The following is a 17,912-nucleotide window of genomic DNA, read 5'->3' as shown; positions in this document are numbered from 1 at the left end:
GGGGGGAATGAAGCCAGAATTAAGGACAGGTAGTTAGTGTAGAAATAGAAAATCGGGTCAATTCGAGGAAATGAAGCCATGAAGCCATCTGCCTTTGGAAGTTGGAGACTGCCCCTGGAAGAATGGAATATCAAAGATCTCCGGAGCCCATTGATTACCAAATTTACCTGCCTTTATCAAGGACTGCAAACAAGGAGCTGCTAATTAATGCCCCCTGGCCCTTACCTGCCTGAATCACCTTGGCCCTCCCCCTGCCCTTGGCTTCTCACTTATGCAAAACCGGGCCTAGTCATGTAGGCAGAAAGGAGAGAGAGATAAGGGGGGAGAGAACTGGAGAACAAAAGAGACTTTAACCTATAAAAGATGCAGGGTGTGCTCACTTCTTGGGACTTTAGAACATCAGCCATGGCCCCCTTCTTCCTGCCGGGAGAAGTCTGTATTATTACCTTTAAATAAAACCTGCTTAATATGCTTGCCTTGGCGTGCTTCTCTAGTGCTTAATCTTCAACATTAGAAGAAGCAGAACTCGTCACCAGTAAACGGCGGTATCAATGACATGATTCTCTATTTAGAGGATCCAAAAAACTCCACCGGAAAATTTCTATACATAATAAATGAATTCATCAAAATAGCAGGATATAAAATCAACATGCATAAATCTAAAGCATTTTTATTCATAAGCAATGAAACATCTGAAAGGGAAATGAGGAAAACAACTCCATTCACAACAGCCTCAAAAAAAAATAAAATACTTGGAAATCAAGCTAACCAAAGAGATGAAAGATCTCTACAATGAAAACTACAGAATATTAAAGAAAGAAATTGAAGAAGACCTTAGAAGATGGAAAGATCTCCCATGTTCTTGGATAGGCAGAATTAATATTATCAAAATGACCATACTTCCAAAAGCACTATACAGATTTAATGCAATTCCAATTAAAATCCCAATGACATTTCTCATAGAAATAGAGAAAGCAATCATGATATTCACCTGAAAGAACAAAAGACCCAGAATAGCCAAACCAATCCTGGGCAGGAAGAGTGATGCAGGAGGTATCACAATACCAGACCTAAACTCACTATAGAGCAATAGTAACAAAAATGGCATGGTATTGGCACCAAAATAGACAGGTGGACCAATGGTACAGGATAGAAGACATGGAGATATACCCACATAAGTATAGTTATCTCATACTAGACAAAGATGCCAAAAACTTACAATGGAGAAAAGATAGCCTTTTCAACAAGTGGTGATGGCAAAACTGGAAATCCATATGCAGTAAAATGAAATTAAACCCCTATCTCTCACCCTGTACAAAACTCAACTCAAAATGGATCAAGGATCTAGGAATTAGTTCTGAGACCCTTCACCAAATAGAAGAAAAAGTAGGCCAAAATCTCCATCACATTGGCTTGGAACCAGACTTCCTTAACAAGACCCCCATAGTGCAAGAAATAAAAGACTCAATAAATGGGATAGATTCAACCTAAAAAACTTTTTCTCAGTAAACAAAATCAATAATTTGAAAAGGGAGCCTACACAGTGGAAGAAAGTCTTTTCCATACACACTTCAGACAGAGCACTAATCTCCAAAGTTTATAAAGAACTTTAAAAACTTTACACCAAAAATACAAAAAACCCAATCAATAAATGGGCTAAGGAACTAGGCAGACACTTCCAAGAAAAAGATATACAGATGATCAACAAATACATGAAATAGTGCTCATCGTCTCTAGTAATTAGAGAAATGCAAATAAAAACTCCCTAAAATTTAATCTAACTTCAATTAGAATGGCTATTATCAAGAACACAAGCAATAATAGGTGTTGATGTGAATATAGGGAAAAAGGCACACTCATACATTGCTGGCGGAGTTCAAAATGGTGCAGCCACTCTGGAAAGCAGTAGGGAGATTCCTCAGAAAACTTGGAATGAACCCACCATTTGACCAGCTATCACACTCCTCGGTTTATGCCCAAAGAACTTAAAATCAGCATACTGCAGTGATGCAGCCACATCAGTGTTCATAGCTGCTAATTCTCAATAGCTAAATGATGGAACCAACTAAGATGCCCTTCAATTGATGAATGGATAAATAAACGGTGGTATATATACATAATGGAATATTACTCAACCATAAAGAAGAATACAATTATGGCATTTGCTGGGTAATGGATGAAGTTGGAAAATATCATGCTAAGTGAAATAGGCCAAGCCCAAAACACCAAAGGCCAAATGTTTTCTCTGATAAGTGGATGGCAATACATAATGTGGGCGAGGGGCGGGGGGGGAGGTGGAGGGTGGGAGAAAAGAATGAAGGAATTTTGGATGGTGTACAGGAAAATGGGATGGAGGAAGGAAAAATAGTAGAATGAGACAGACAGTATTACCCTATGTATATTTATAATGCCATAAATGGTGTGAATCTATATCGTGTATAACCATAGAAATGAAAAGTTGTACCCCATTTGTGTACAATGAGTCAAAATGCAGTCTGTAAAAATTAAAAAAATTTAAATAAAAAAATTATATGTACCTTTTTGTATATATATGAGTTTAGGGAATTAAATTTATAGAAGTGGAATTGCTAGGTGAAAAGAACATGACACATTAACACTGGATTGGTATTGCTATATTGTCCTCCAGAGAACTTGTATCAATATATAATCCTCCCTGGTTGCCCTCCCCATTTATTAGTACAACACATTATCAGGTATTTTCATCTTGATGTGTCCAACTGGCATAGTTTTAATTTGTATATCTTTCATTCAGATTGTTAGCACTTTTAAACATGATTAAAAGCCATTTGCATTTACTATTCTTTAAATAAACTCAGTATTTAAAAAAAAGAAAAGAAAAGAAAAGAAAGTGGTTCTGGTCCCAGGCATAACTGGTCAAGAATTAGGAATGTGAGACTTAAAAATTCTCCTGTTATTGCTGAATTTGGGCTTGATTTTACTTAGAACCACCTTATCTTCAGATGTTGTAGTCAGCTTTCTTTAGCTCCACTTGGAGTTATAAATTGGTTTGTGCCCATCCAGTGTTACTATCTTCTGTTGGTTGGGGCGGGGTGGGGGAGTTGCCATGTAACCAGAATAGCAAAGGGGGTTGCTTCTGCAATTTATAATTGTAACCTGGCTGTTTTTTTTTTTTTTTTTTTCTTAACCGGAACTTCGGAAAAACACCCTGGGTTCCTAAGTTTAGCTGACTTTTGCTTAACCTTAATTTAACCTTTAGGATTTTGACCACCCTCAATTCGTCCATTGATTCATTCATCTCTATGGGTTTCCTGGGAGACGTGAGACACCATGCTGTGCACTGCGGATGATACGGTGAACAAAACAGACACAGTCTCTCCTGTGACAATAATTAATGAGATTTAACTGTGCTGTTAATAGAGATAAGAGGGGAAAAAACTTGAAAAATAAACAACCAAAAATTGAGAAAAGCAAAATAACAATTCCAACACACTGTGGTAAAAGCTATAATAAGCAATTACAATTACAAAGTGCTACCGGCATATGCCACAGAAACACACAGACATTGGGGCATGTGGGACGTGCCCCAAGGGAAATGACATCCCACTCAGACTATGCACTAGTCTACTAAAGCTGCCACAACAAAGTACCACAGACTGGGTGGCTTAAACAGCAGAAACTTACTTTCTGACAATTCTGGAGGCTGGCAGCCAGAGATCAAGGTGTTGCAGGGTTGGTTTCTTCTGCAGCCTCTCCTTGGCTGGTCACCCCGTCTATCCCCTGTGTCTTCACATGGTCTCCCCCTGTGTATGAGTGCCCTGATTCCCTCTTCTTATGTGGACGTCAGTCCTGTTGGATTAAGGTCCACCCTAATGGTCTCATTTCAATTTAATTGCCTCTTTAAAGATCCTGCCTCCAAATACAGTCACATCCTGAGGCACTCGGGGTGAGGACTTTGGGGGACACAATTCAGCCAGTAATAGGCCTGAAGATAAGGAAGCACCCACCAGGCAAATGGAAGCACAGGGAATCTCTAGCATGAGCAAGAGGCAAGAGGAAAGACCCCAGAAGAACTTGACAGGAGCCAAATCAGAAGGGGTTTGTGGCTGCATTAAAGAGTGAGAACTATATCCCAAGGATAATGGAAAGCTATTGAAGCATTTTAATTTAGGAAATGATATGATTGGATTTGCTTTTTAGAAGGAATATTTGGCTGTTGTGTGAAGAATGAAATGGGGAGGGGTGTGGCTGAAGGGGGAGACCAGGGGAAGCTCTTGTTTTTATTCAAGGGAGAGAGAACTCTAGCCTGAACGTGCAGGACAGACTGAAAGAAGGGGATGGAGCTACTTTTTCAATATCTCATCTAAAAAAGATGGAAAGGCTTTACCAGTTTCCAGAATTTCTTTCCCAGTGATGACTTGTGTCTAGTTGCTTATTTCTCTGCACTATCCCTAACTTGACACATTTGGGGGAGGAAGTGCTTAATTCTTTAAGGTTATATAATAGTCTTTAACACAAAGTAAATTGTTCCACTTCCTGTTACACACCACACATGAAAGTCAAATGAGACCAACCTGGTATTTACAAAAAGTAAATATTTACTTATTTTCTTTAGCTTCCGCTGACTTTTTTTTTTTAATACCATTGGTTTGGATACATGAATGTTGCCCAATTATCTGGCTTATCCAGAAATGATTCTTAAACCTTCTCCACCTCAATTTCCTCATTTTTTGAAAATATAATGGCACTATAACTTATGATCAAAATTACCTTGAAAAATCAAATAAAATATAAACATATAAATACTGAAAAAAAAGAGAAGGGGATGGAGCTGATGTAACTGACAAGAGCTGGTGATGACTAGAGGGAAGAGTGGAGAATGTGTGACTTAGGACGTGGAAGGAGGACAATAAGAAGTGTGGGGAGATGAGGAGTCCTTCAGAAGAAGACCCTGCAACAGAGAGAGTGCCAACATGGCCTCTAAAGAGCACATTTCCTATTAAAGAAGGAAAAAGTACTTAGATAGATTTTAAGCTGGTTTTGTTATAAGGAGACATTTTTTATCTCATCAATTTCAAATTTTCAAATTAATTCAAAATTTCAAATACATTCCTCCATCCTATCTTACTCCAGTTTTCTTTGCATTTCTAGATCCTTCAAGATGCACTGAGGATACAAAATGTGAGAATGGCTGCTACAGTTTCAAAGTATCTAGAAATGAAAATATGACTACTGTCAATTTCTGCAAATATATATATATATGCCACCATATGTACATTTTATGAATCAATATGTACATTTTTCACATAATTTTCACAACTCTGTAGATATTTTTATTTCCATTTTACAGACCAGGAAACCAGTGCTGTGAAAGGTGAAATAACTTGCCCAGGGTTTCATGGTCACACAGAACCTTGAACTCAGCCATCTTCAACTCCAAAACCCGTGCTGTTAACTACTGTGCTATTCACCTGCAGCAAGCCCTTTCTTAAGAAGAGTGATGGATTTAAATCTATCACATAAAAGTTCTCTTTCTCTCTGTGTGTACTGAGAATTAAAGCCAGGGCCTCGTGAATGCTAAACACAGGCTCTTCTTGCTTTTTCACATCTCTTTTACTCAAAAAACAACTAAGTTTCCTTCGGAAAGACATCCAACAATCTTGAGATCCATTTTTTAATACAATGCAAATAATGCCCTGGAGTTGTGCAACCTAGCAGCCCTGTAACTGAACTGGCTTGGATCATACTACCCGGCTGTAGGCTTAAATTCGCAATAGTAGACGGGTAACTAACACCTCCCTTAAGGATGACTAGATGGAACTGCCAAAGCATCTACACCAGCCCTTGGCCAGCATGCAGAGAGCCTGGAGTCCAGATGTTCTTCAGGGAACATAGCCTTGAACTCCTGGCTACCCAGTGTGTTTCCTTTATTTTGTATTTTTAAGAAAAGACCATTTAAACTTGTAGCTAAGTCCAGTTTTCAGTCTTTTAATTAACAAGCACTGTGAACCTCAACTGATTCCATTTCTTCAACTGTAAAATGGAAAACTTGACCTTGACATGCTCCCCCAGTGGCCTTCCAAGGACTCCAGAAGTCTAAATGGGGTAGCTGTCACTTTCTCCCGTATGAAAGCCGTGAGGTCTAATGAGACAAACATCATTACCCTGTGTACATGTTTGATTACACAAACGTGACTCCAAATCGTGTACAGCTAAAGAAATGAAAGTTGTACCCCATTTGTGTACAATGAATTTAAGAGAAAAAAAAAAAGAAAGTTGTGAGGTCTAGGAACTTGCTCATATATTGTTTGAGCAGCTGTTGTGTTTGATAATTTAGGAGATACAATACAACATGCTTGATAAGCTAGCAGATATGATAGTTCACAGCTAAGACAACAGTCTCTGCCAAGGAGGAGATTGCAATCAGATCGTGAGAAGATAAACAGAAAGCATACATGTAACATGAGTACCAGGACTAGGTAGTGCAAACCAAGAGCTGAGGGGAACCAGAAAAGGCTCTGGGTGGTATGATTTTTGAAAGCAGGACTAGATGTAGATTGATGGAGAGAAAGAAGAGTGACTTTCCTGCTGAGGGGCATTGTATGAGTAAGGGGATGGAAGTAAAAGCGAATCTGAGAGGACGACCCTTAAATGCTTGAGTGCTATTCTTAGAATTTAGAATGGATTTGATAGATGGCAGGAAGTTCCCAAGATATAAGGCAACATCTTTTTTTTTAAGTGTATGAGAATGAGTTTGACTTTCAGGAGGAACTAGAAAGATGGGGCCCAGCTTAGAGGCATGAGCAATAAGCCAGTCAGGGGGTGATGAGGGAATGGTACCTGTGACAACAGCAAAGAAGGGTGAATTCAAAAGGCCTTGTGAAATCTCAGCTGTTGGCAAGTTTGAGCAATTCCTGGCAATATTGCCCCTGGGTTTCTGTGAGATTGATTTCAAGTTGGAGGCTTCCAGCTTCTCAGAAGTGTTATGCCAAGACTTCCTTTATTCCTTGCAGTGTAAGGTCTGAGTTGTTAATACTCTACACCAGTCTTTAGAAGGCCTTCTATAGCAATGCAATATTTCCAAAGAACAATGGATACGAAATGAGAGAAGTTATAAAATTTAATTCTGTCTTCACTCCTCCCCAGGTGGTTGGGTCAGTGTAGAGACAAAGGAAGATCAGAAGGTTAAAATAGAAACAACACAGAAGGTAATAGCACTCTATAGGTTGTGGAGAAATATTGACTAACTTGCATCTTTAAAAATGTAATTTATTTTCTTTTAATTGACATATAATAATTGTACATATTTATGGGGGATAGCTTGGATTTTGATTGACAAAAGTGATGGTCCTGTTGCCACCGTCTGTCCCCTGTTGATTACACAGCTCCACCTGCCTACAGAATCCTCAGCTAGGATTGGGAGCAGGGCATTGGGCTAGGACAAACACTTCAGTGACCAGCGCACTAATGGTACATATGTGCTGGATGTACCACAGCATAAACCCAGAATCTACTCTCGTCTGCCGCAGCACGAATAGAACATATTGCCAACATCTGCTTCAGCACTTCCCATGGACTTCTTTCATATGTTTTCTCCTTGTAGAAATGGCTTCCACCTCTCAATAGACTGGTCTTCCAGGTTTCTACCTTCTCACCTCTCTGCTGCCTCTATAAGCTTAGGACACGAACATTTCAAGCTACGGGCTTCCAAATTTAATGCACATAAGAATCACCAAGAGGAGGCTTTTTGTTTTTTGTTGTTGTTGTTTTTTTTTTTTTTTTTTTTTTTTTGAAATGCAGATTCTAGAGCCTACTCTTAAGAAATAATTTAATAAACCTGGGATGGGGTTCAGGACTGTTCACTGAACTAGAGTCCCAGATATTTCTGGTGCAGGTAGTCCCCAGACCACATTAACAGAGCACTTCTAAGTTCACCCAGCAATATACTTGATCCATGTCAAAACCAAACTCATAAATGAACATTTATCAAGAAGACTTGATAAATGAGGGCATGAGGGCGCACACCTGTAATCCCAGTGACTCGGGAGGCTGAGCAAGGAGGATCGCAAGTTCAAAGGCAGCCTCAGCAAAAGTCAGGTGCTCAGCAACTCAGTGAGACCCTGTCTCTAACTAAAATACAAAATAGGGCTGGGGATGTGGCTCAGTGGTTGAGTGCTTCTGAGTTCAATCCCTGGTACCCACCCCCACAACCACCAAAAAAAAAAAAAAAAGAAGCAGCCTTGAGAGAGATTTCACCCTATGTTCACACATAGTGTTTGGCCCATTCCTCCTAGGGCGTAAGCTGACACAAAACCATGCTGGGCGGTGCCTATGACACACTGTGTGTGTCTGGCAGAATTTTCTTCTTAGGAACAGGAGCAACAATGTTGCATAATATTACTTTACTCCACCCTGGCTTTTTTTATTAGTCATAAAAATTGACTCTGTCAGTTTCTGTATTGTCAGGTTGCTTGATGAGTATCCTGACTGGGTAGACTCCTTCCATCTTCCCTTGAAGAGCAAAAACACAACTCAGTTCACAGATCAGGCTACTGAGCTGTCTGAATGGCTCCTGAGCTCATAGAAGCACCTCTGCCTTATTTTCAGAGCGCCCCAAAGCCAGTGGCATTGTTAATAACCACAGGTTCCTTTGTCCTGTGGAGAGGAGAAGGAAAATAATTGCTGCTACGCTCATGCCAACTAAATAACAAACAGAGATTCTCCAAAGGTTAAAAAGGTAGTAGTTTTGCTGTGGGAATGTCATAGTAAACTTCAAGTGTATCCAAGGAGGTTTGGGCAAGAGGGTGTTTTAAAAGGCAAAATGGAGAGGATTGTATAAGTTATTTTGAAACAATAATCCTTGGCTATAAGGATCAATATCAAGGGTGGTGTCAGTCAGGGTTAGACAGGCAGTTGTTGGACAGACCTCCCTGCAGAAGTATTTCTGGGTGAGGTTGCAGTGGCCTTTGTGCAAGGTTGTGGTTCTGGCAAAGTCTTTGGTGAATAATTCTTTTTATTGGGCATAGGCACAAGATCCCTTCCTTCATAGCCTCACAGCTTTGTGTATTTCTTTGTTTAGGGTTTGCCAAGAGTGACTTCATTTTGATTCTTACAGCTTTCATACTTCAAAGGAAGAAAAGTTACGGGTCATTGGAATTTTTACTCTTGAAAAATGTGTTTGATACCTTACTTCTACATATTTCCCAACTATGTTTCCGTTCCCTTCCCTTTTGGGACCCATCCCTTGTCTGGGACACAGCCCCAAGACTTCTTGGCTTTAACTGTCAGCCTTATTTTTGGTCTCAGCACCTTTACTTATGCCTCACTGAATTTAGCCAAGTCTCACACCTTGTGAGATAAATGACCTCCTGACCTCCTGACATCCTCATCCCAGCCTTCCTCCCGCTAGTACATCTCCACCCCAAACTCACTGCAAGGTCCTAACCTCTAGTTTACAGAGACTCTTTTTTAATTATTATTATTTTTTTAGTCATAAATGGACACAATACCTTTATTTTATTTATTTATTTTCATGTGGTGCTGAGGATCAAACCCAGTGCCTCACACATGCTAGGCAAGCGCTGTACTATGACCCCAGCCCCACAGAGACTCTTAACTCACTTTGGGGGAGTTCTTTGGAGTCTCACTCCCTGCCCATTACTGGCAACCCTAACAAAACCCAGAGTCCTTTGCAGTCAGAAAATTTTTTTTCTTTGTCTTGCCTTGACTATGATCTTTGCTATTTTCTACAATGGAAAGGTTTTTCTTGCAGTTTCAAGAATTTCCCATGGTCATAAAAGTCAAAAGACTGTCCAAGAAATTCCAAGTGACTAAATGCCATGAACTCATTAAGATGTGGTTGGTTAAGAGATATAAGTTCATGGGTATATTATATTTTAAGAAAAATAACTATGAGCTCAGTGAAGGAGAATCTTTTAACAAGATTTAATGTACATACCAATTTCTAAATTGTATGTTTGAACAGGGTAATCAAGAGAAAATGTAATAAATAGAAATATCTGGGAATAATTGAATATATTTTTTGTTAAACTTTCAAATCTTCTCAGAACTTCTCTAGAACTCTTTAATCCAACATTGTTTTCCCACATTATAAAACTACCTCCTCCCTTGTTCAAAAACTTCTAAATTGACATATTTGCCAACTTTAGAATGTGGAAATGAATAGAGGCGGCTCCTTGGAGTATGTGAAAGTAGAATTAGATGCCTGTGGTTTAACAAAGTCAGAACAAGTTTTTGAATCAAGGAAACACCTACTCTACATGAAAAAAAAAAGGTGAGGTGATCACCTACTCAGAGCAATTAATACAAACTTGCTTCCCAAATCATATTTACTCACCTCATGCCAAATTTTCACCATTGTATTTCTTCACTGCAAAGCACTTACTCCAGTCAAAATATAAATATCCATGAGATTTTTCATTCGTGCCATGTTGTGAAACACTTGCAGATTCTTTCCTAAGCATCACTGTTAATAGATGAGCTTGGTGACACCTGAGGGAAGTGGGAAGATAGAAATCTGACAGCCTTGCAACTCTGTCTTCAGCAGTCCCAAATCTACACCCGCTTACAAGCCTGGAACTTAATGCCTTCACTCATAAAAGAACTATATCCACAATGGCGATGTTATTCTTGGGTGCCAGGGAAGGACAAATGTAGCAACTATATGAAATTTCCTTCCACATGCCTTATTCTGGGTCTAGGTTTCCTGAAATTTGCTTCTTTTTCCCCCTTTCTCTTGGCTTCTCAGGCCCTGGCAGGGGAAAGAGAAGAGAATTAATGGTACCCAGACCTATACTTACACAGTTAATTTTTAACAAAAGCATTGATAAAACTCAATGTGAAAGAAAATATTTTGTTTTGCTTTGCATTTTTCAGTAAGTAATGTTGGAGCAACTAATTATCTGTAAGGAAAAGAAAAAAAAGTACTTGAGACTCCACTAGTCCCACATCACAGCATACACACCATATAGAAATAAATTCAAGATAGGTCATGTATTTAAATGTAAAGGGAAGGCAATTTCATGTGTATGTATGTGTGTATGTGCATGTGTATGTGTGGTACTGGGGATTGAACCTGGGGACTCAAACATGCTAGGTAAGCACTTTACTACTGAGCTAATCCCCAAGTTGGCAAGTATCTTTAAAACATGTCCTAGGCACTGATCATGAAGGAAAAAGTGGACTTCATCAAAATAGATATTTTCTTTTTAAAAATTTTTTTCATTTTATTTGTTCTAATTAGTTGTACATGACAGTAGAATGCATTTATACATTTTGATAGATCATACATAAATAGAGTGTAATCTCTCATTTTTCTGGTTACACATATTGCAGAATCACATCAGTCATGCAGTCATACATGAAGATGAGGTAATAATGTCTGTTTTACTCTACTTTCATTCCTTCTCCCATTCCCCTTCCCCTCCCTTCACTCCCCTCTACCTAATATAAAGTAACTCTATTCTTCCCTATCCACCTGCTCTTTATTGTGAATTAATTTCCACATATCGGAGAAAATATTTGACCTTTGGTTTTTGGGGTTTAGCTTCTTTCATTTAGTATGATATTCTCTAACTCCAAAATTAGATAGTTTCCCTCATTGAAAAATCCATTACAAAAGTGAAAAGGCAAGCCACAAGCCTGAAAGAAAACATTATATACACATGTTGTGTTAGTCAGCTTTCTGTCACTGTGATAAAATGCCTGAGGTAATCAACTTAAAAGGAGGAAAGGTTTGTTTTGGCTTATGGTTTCAGGGATTATGGTCATTTGGCCCTGCTGCTTTCGGCCTATGGCACAGTACTTCATGGTGGAAGCACATGGTGGAGGAGGATGTTCACCTCATGGGAGCTAGGAAACAAAGAGAAGAGAAGGTGCCAGGATCCCAATATCCCCTTCAAGAGCATTCCCCCAATAACCTAACTTCTTTCCACTAGGCCCTACCTCCTAATGGTTCCACTTCTCCTAGTTGCTCTGTGGGGTGGATACCAAGTCTTCAACACATGTGCTTTTGGGAGAACATTCAAGATCTAAACTGTAGCACACACACACGTACACACACACACAAAGAAGAACTAATACCTAGAATACATACAGAACTTTTCAATAGTACAGTCACCCCTCTGTATCATCAGGAAATTGGTTCCAGGACCCCTCAGGATGCCAAAATCTGCTGGTGCTTATATAAGATTTTGTAGTGTTCACATATGACTTCAGCAACCTAAACACACCCTTCCACACACTTTAAATCATCTCTGGATTTCTGATAATGCCTAATATGATGCAAATGCTATGTAAATAGTTATACACTGCATTGTTTATGGAATAAGGACTCCAAAAATGTTTACTATAGAAGAAATTTTTTTCCTGAATATTTTTCAATCTGTGGTTGTTTAATCTGTGGAGAAGGAACCTGTGGCTATGAGGGACTGACTGCACAGAAAAAGAAGGAAGCAGGCCAAAGACTTGAATGGCCACTCTGTAAAAGAAAAGATCCAAATAGTCAATGAACACATGAAAGGTGCTGAAAATTATTACTCACCAGGGAAATGCAAATTAAAACCATAGTGAGACACTATATACTCACAAGAATGGCTAAAATCAAAAAGACTGACCAGGCTGGGATGTAACTCAGTGGCAAAGCACCTGGCTCACATTTGCAAAGCCCTGGATTTGACCTCCAGTTCCAAAAAAAAAAAAAAAAAAAAAAAAACAGACTGACAATACCAAGTGTTGAGGAGGATGAACAACACAACTCAGCATTTGTTAATGGAGTTAAAAATGGTACAGTCACATTGGGTTGACAGTTTCTAATTGTTAGCACAAAATGACAAAGCTGGTGCAGACTTCACGGATCAGCACAGCCTTAATTCAGCAGTGGAGCCATGCCTCTGATGGACCCACTTTCCTGATGGAAAATGAGTCACTGGCCAAAAGGGGGAGTCTGCTTTTATATGTTGTACCGAGAGGTGACTTAATTATTGACAGAGTGTGTCAAGGCACTCAGGAAACAGGTTTGTGAGAATTTGAAACTTGTTTTTACCAGCGCAATATTTTTTCTTGGAGAAGAGTGGAGGGTCTGGGGTCAGTGTTCAGTGCTTATCTCTTTCCCTCCCAGGTCCCATTGTACTGTCACTGGGAAAAGATTTATTTGGGGAAGGATCAATGCTTTGGCTTCCTCCCAGAGACTGCCATTCTAGGCTTGATGGATGTTTCCTTCCCAGGGACTGTCTTGTCACTAGATTACGTTTGCTTCCTTTCTAGGGATTGTCCCTTCACTAGGAAAGAATCAATGTTCTCAGTGTGTTGCCCTCTTCCTCACTCCCTCTGCCACACCATTTTGGGGTCTGTCGTTTTCCATATCTTACACTAACAACGTTAAACATGCACCTTTTCTATATACCAGGGTTTCCACTGCTGGGTATACACCAAGGAGAAATGATTTCATAGCAGGTTTATTCAAAATTGCCACAAAAAATGGAAATAACCCAAATGCCCATCAGTAGGAGATTGACAAAACATATTATGTTCCCACCCAGGAACACTACATAGCATTTAAAAAAACACACACATTTTGATAAATCCCAATGAGGATGAATCAAAATGGTTATGCTGAGCATCAGAAAGTACCTACGTGAGAGTATAATTCCATTTACACAACGCTTTAAAGTAGAGAAAACTAGTGGTTGAGTAGATCGTAGTGAACGGGAAGGGTTCTGAAGCATCTTCCTGGGATGTGGGAAATACACTACAACTTATTATATGGTGTAAACAGCTGCCAAAACTTAGGCACATAGTATTGACCTTATACTCTGCATTTTCACACGCATAAACTATGCTTCAGAATTTGAGAAAGGAACACAAATTCTCATACCGAATCCCAAAACCTTTGTATCCCAAACAGGAACTAGGAACTACCTGGCACAGAGATCTAGGTAGGCTACCTTCCTGAGCTTAGGGAAGGAAACCCTGTGTGTGAGCCACCACAGAGTTTGGCTGAGTTCTGAGGGTTCAGTCTTTTGGTTCCCTTGTCTTCACTCTGGTTTGCTCCATGTCATTTCAGGCATGAACCTCAGGGCCAACCTTAACCCCACTCAAAAAAGAAAAAAATAATTTCCTCAAGCAGTTAGCATGTTCAGTCAACTCCCGGGCCTGGAGTCATAGGGTCTTCCAGCGTACCCTCTGGCCCTCCTGCCACCCACCTAGCTGCACTGTCTCTCCTTCCTCTGAATGCAGAACAAAACATTTTGTTCAAGGTGAGAAGCCAGCCTACCCAACTCACAAGGTTTCATTTTCTACCATGAAGAGATAATAAGAAAATTATTTTGTAAGAATAGAGTGCCTCCTGTAGGAATTCGGGGACATCCAGTGTCTCTGCCCTCCCCACAAGCCATTCCACTCTGGTTTTAAAGCAAAGCCCCTTTGGCTGACTACTATTTCTCCTTTCCCCATTTCTTACCCTTTTCCTCCAGCCCTAGGGAGCTCTTTAAAGTCCCTGAGGGCAATTTGAAAACCACTGCATTAAGCTTTTGCAAAGAAGAAAGATATAACAAAAAAAATTGGGGAGTGGAGGGTGGAGCTCAGCGGTAGAGTACTTGACTAGCATGGGTTCTATCCCCTGTGCAAGGAAGGAAAGAAAGAAGGAGGAAATTTCTCTAAAATGCAAACAGATACCTACCATATAACCCAGTCACTCCACTCTCAGATATTTATCCAAGAAATAAAATCACATAAAGTCTTGTCTGGTGAACAGTCGGTTGTATATCTGTTCAATGAAATACTACTCAACACAATAAAGGAATGAATTATGAATACACACAACAACATGAATGAATCTTAAAATTATTATGTCCAGTAAAAGAAGCCATAAAAAAAGAGGACAAACAGTATGATTCCACTTATATAAGATGGACAGAGTGAGGACTGGAGATATGGCTCAGCTGGTAAAATGCTTGCCTCACGAGCACAAGGCCCTGAGTTCAATCCCCAGTACCGCAAAAAAAAAAAAAAAAAAAAAAAAAAAAAAAAAAAGATGGACAGAGTGTCAGAAAGTAGATTAGCATTTGCTAAGGGATGGGGAGTGTGGAGAGGTATTGGAGGGGATTTATAAAAGCACATGGAGAAATTTTAGTAAGGATTGTGGTATTATAAATGTGTAAATACACATGTACACATACACATATCAAAAGTTATCAAATTAAACATTTTAAATAGGCACAATTTGTTGTGTCAATCATACCTCAATAAACTGCTAAATTTTTGAAAACTGTTTAAAGAGAAACAGTTCATCTTTCTTCAAGCCCAGCTCTACCACCTCCTCTCTCAAGTATTTTCCCCAACTCATGCTATTTCTCGTGATAACTGTAGGCACTTTTCATGTGTTCAGCTTCCTCTGTGAACTGTAAGATCCTTCTGAACATGGAGGGGAAACAAGCAACAGCAGCGTGTTTACTCAGTGATGACATTTCCTGCATAAGACAGGTCCCTTGTGGGTTAAGTGGGCTTGGAGAGCTGGCCTAGAAGTCCCCACATGGATGGCATTTCAGAAATGCCAATTCTGTACAGCTGACCTATAAGCAAATTCGACTCACCAGTTAAGAACAACTTGCTTTTAATATATTCATCAGTTCCTTTTGAAAGTTAGAGCCAGCAGAGCTGAGATCATTGTCTTACCTCAGAATTCCCCAGCAGGATCCTACCTATGGGACAATGGTCACCACTTTCTGGTCTGTTAATTCTCAGATGTGCTTATGTTATTCACTGGAACTTCCCACCAAGCTCACATGAATCTGCTCGTGGGAGCAGCGGCTCAGGGCTCTGCTCAGGAAGTGCCCAACCTCTAGTGCTGGTTGATTGACAAAGGGGTTGTTTGAGTCCAGTGGGAGTCTATTTATGCTCAAAAATCAATCCGGAAGGACAGTTGTCCTTCTGCCCCATAGTACACACAAAACCAGACTTTTCTCTTAGCCACATCCTGAGGTTGTGGTTCATCACCTGTTGTCCTCTGGACAGACCTGAGAGTAACACATGAGATGAATACAGAACAGGGAGTCAGCTGACCTGGACTTCAGCCCAGCTTTGCCACTGACTATATGTGAACTTGAGCAAAACTCTTCATCCCTCTCTTGGCTTCAGAATCCTCATCTGGGAAAAAAAAAAAAAAAAAAAAGCTGGCACAGGGCTTAGTCTAAATCAATGGGTTTACTTTTTAAAAATTGAGGAACTGCCAACTGCTTAACTTACTTTTATATAGAACCACAGTTTATCAGACAATTAAGAGCTTCTCCAGTTAAAGCAGATTATTAGGAGCTAGAGCCTCATTTCTCTATGTCATCTGCTCTATCACCATCCTCTTCCAGGGGCCCCTTGAGACACATAACTCCCACTTTCCATATTAGAAAACGATTCTGTTGGCTAGACCATAATCCATTCCAGATGGAGAGCTTGAGTGGGTGCCTTCATCCAATCAATACCTACTGAGCATTTACCAAAGTGCTAGAACATTGTGTCAGACACCAGGGTAACAATGCTGGGGGGGAGCCAGGACTCCTTCCCCCCCACATTTACAATCCAATGTAGAAGACAGACAAGTAAATAGGCAGTTATTTATTCATTTCATAGATACTTACTGATTGTCTGCTGTCAAGTGCTGTTCTAGGTTCTAGGCCCTGGGCTCTGAGAATATAACAGTTATTCCAGGCAACAAAGAATATAAAAATAACTGAAATAATAGCACAGCTTGTGAATAGTGTCACTAACAAAAAGATGACCTAATAAATAGGTGGACCTGCTTAGCATGTGATATTTCTGCTGGGCTATGATGGATAAAAAGAATCTAGAGCCTGGAAGCTGCCCCTTCTTGGGGGCGTCATGGGGGCAGCAAAATGGCAGCTGCCAGCAGGGTCATTCAGGTAGTCAAGTCACATACTCCATTAGTAAGATTCCCTGACAGGAGAGACAATCCTGAACTCAGTGTAACAGAAGTTTGAGATCAGCGGGGCTGCCCTCTCGCTCACCTGTAATTTCATTGCATTCTAAGGGGAGTAAATCACCAAATTCACTCAGGGTCCACCAGACACTGCAGAAACATTACCTCAGAAATACAGAAGGAAACCTGTATCTCAAGAAGAAATGAAATTTATCCAACATGGAGGTCCAGATTAATCACTGTGGCTACTGTTTGTCATCAGACAAAAGAATTGTCTTTACAATAAAGGACTTCCAAGGCAAATCAAAAAATTGTACATTAACCTTAATAAATATTCTGGGGGAAAAAAAAAAGCCTGGCACTGTGGTGCATGCCTATAATTCCAGCAGTTTAGAGGCTGAGACAAGAGGATGGTGAGTTCAAAGCTAGCCTCAGCAAAAGCAAGGTGCCAAGCAACTCAGTGAGACTCTGTCTCTAAATAAAATATAAAACAGGTCTGGGAATGCAGCTCAGTGGTCAAGTGCCTCTAAGTTCAATCCTCAGTACCAAAAAAAAAAAAAAAGAAAGAAAGAAAGAAAGAGGAAAGGAAAGGAAAGGAAAGGAAAAGAAAAGAAAAAGAAAAAGAAAAAAGAAGAAGAATCTGGGAAGGACCATTCCTGACTGAAAGAACATACAGTGCCCAGGGTCAGGTGGGGAAGAACTTGGCCTGCCTCATTGGATCCAGATGAGGCGAGGACACAGATTGCATTAAGGGGGAAAATGTCATAGGATGAGTTTGGAGAGTGAGGCAAAGACTGAAAATGCAAGGCCCTGTAGCCCATGGTGAGAGGTTTGGATGCTTGTTTGTTTGTTTGTTTGCTTTTCTTAAAGCAGTGGGACTATATTAATGGAATTTATTCAGTGGTAGAACACCATCTAATTTATGTTCACACAAGATCACTGCTTCATGAAAAACAAGTGACACATAGTACTTTTCAACAAGCAA

At 39.9% G+C, this 17,912-nt stretch overlaps 1 pseudogene; it reads left to right on the top strand.

The window, feature by feature from the left end:
- The window catches only part of LOC124993652 (alpha-ketoglutarate dehydrogenase component 4-like), a 45,947-nt pseudogene extending 28,784 nt beyond the window's left edge, over window positions 1-17,163 (top strand).
- Window positions 17,164-17,912: the final 749 nt, after the last annotated feature.

Source organism: Sciurus carolinensis, chromosome 9 (genome assembly GCF_902686445.1).
Source record: "Sciurus carolinensis chromosome 9, mSciCar1.2, whole genome shotgun sequence".
In the NCBI taxonomy this organism is placed as follows: domain Eukaryota; kingdom Metazoa; phylum Chordata; class Mammalia; order Rodentia; family Sciuridae; genus Sciurus; species Sciurus carolinensis.
Note: the sequence above shows the minus strand (reverse complement) of the source record. Positions and strands in the feature narration are given on the sequence as shown.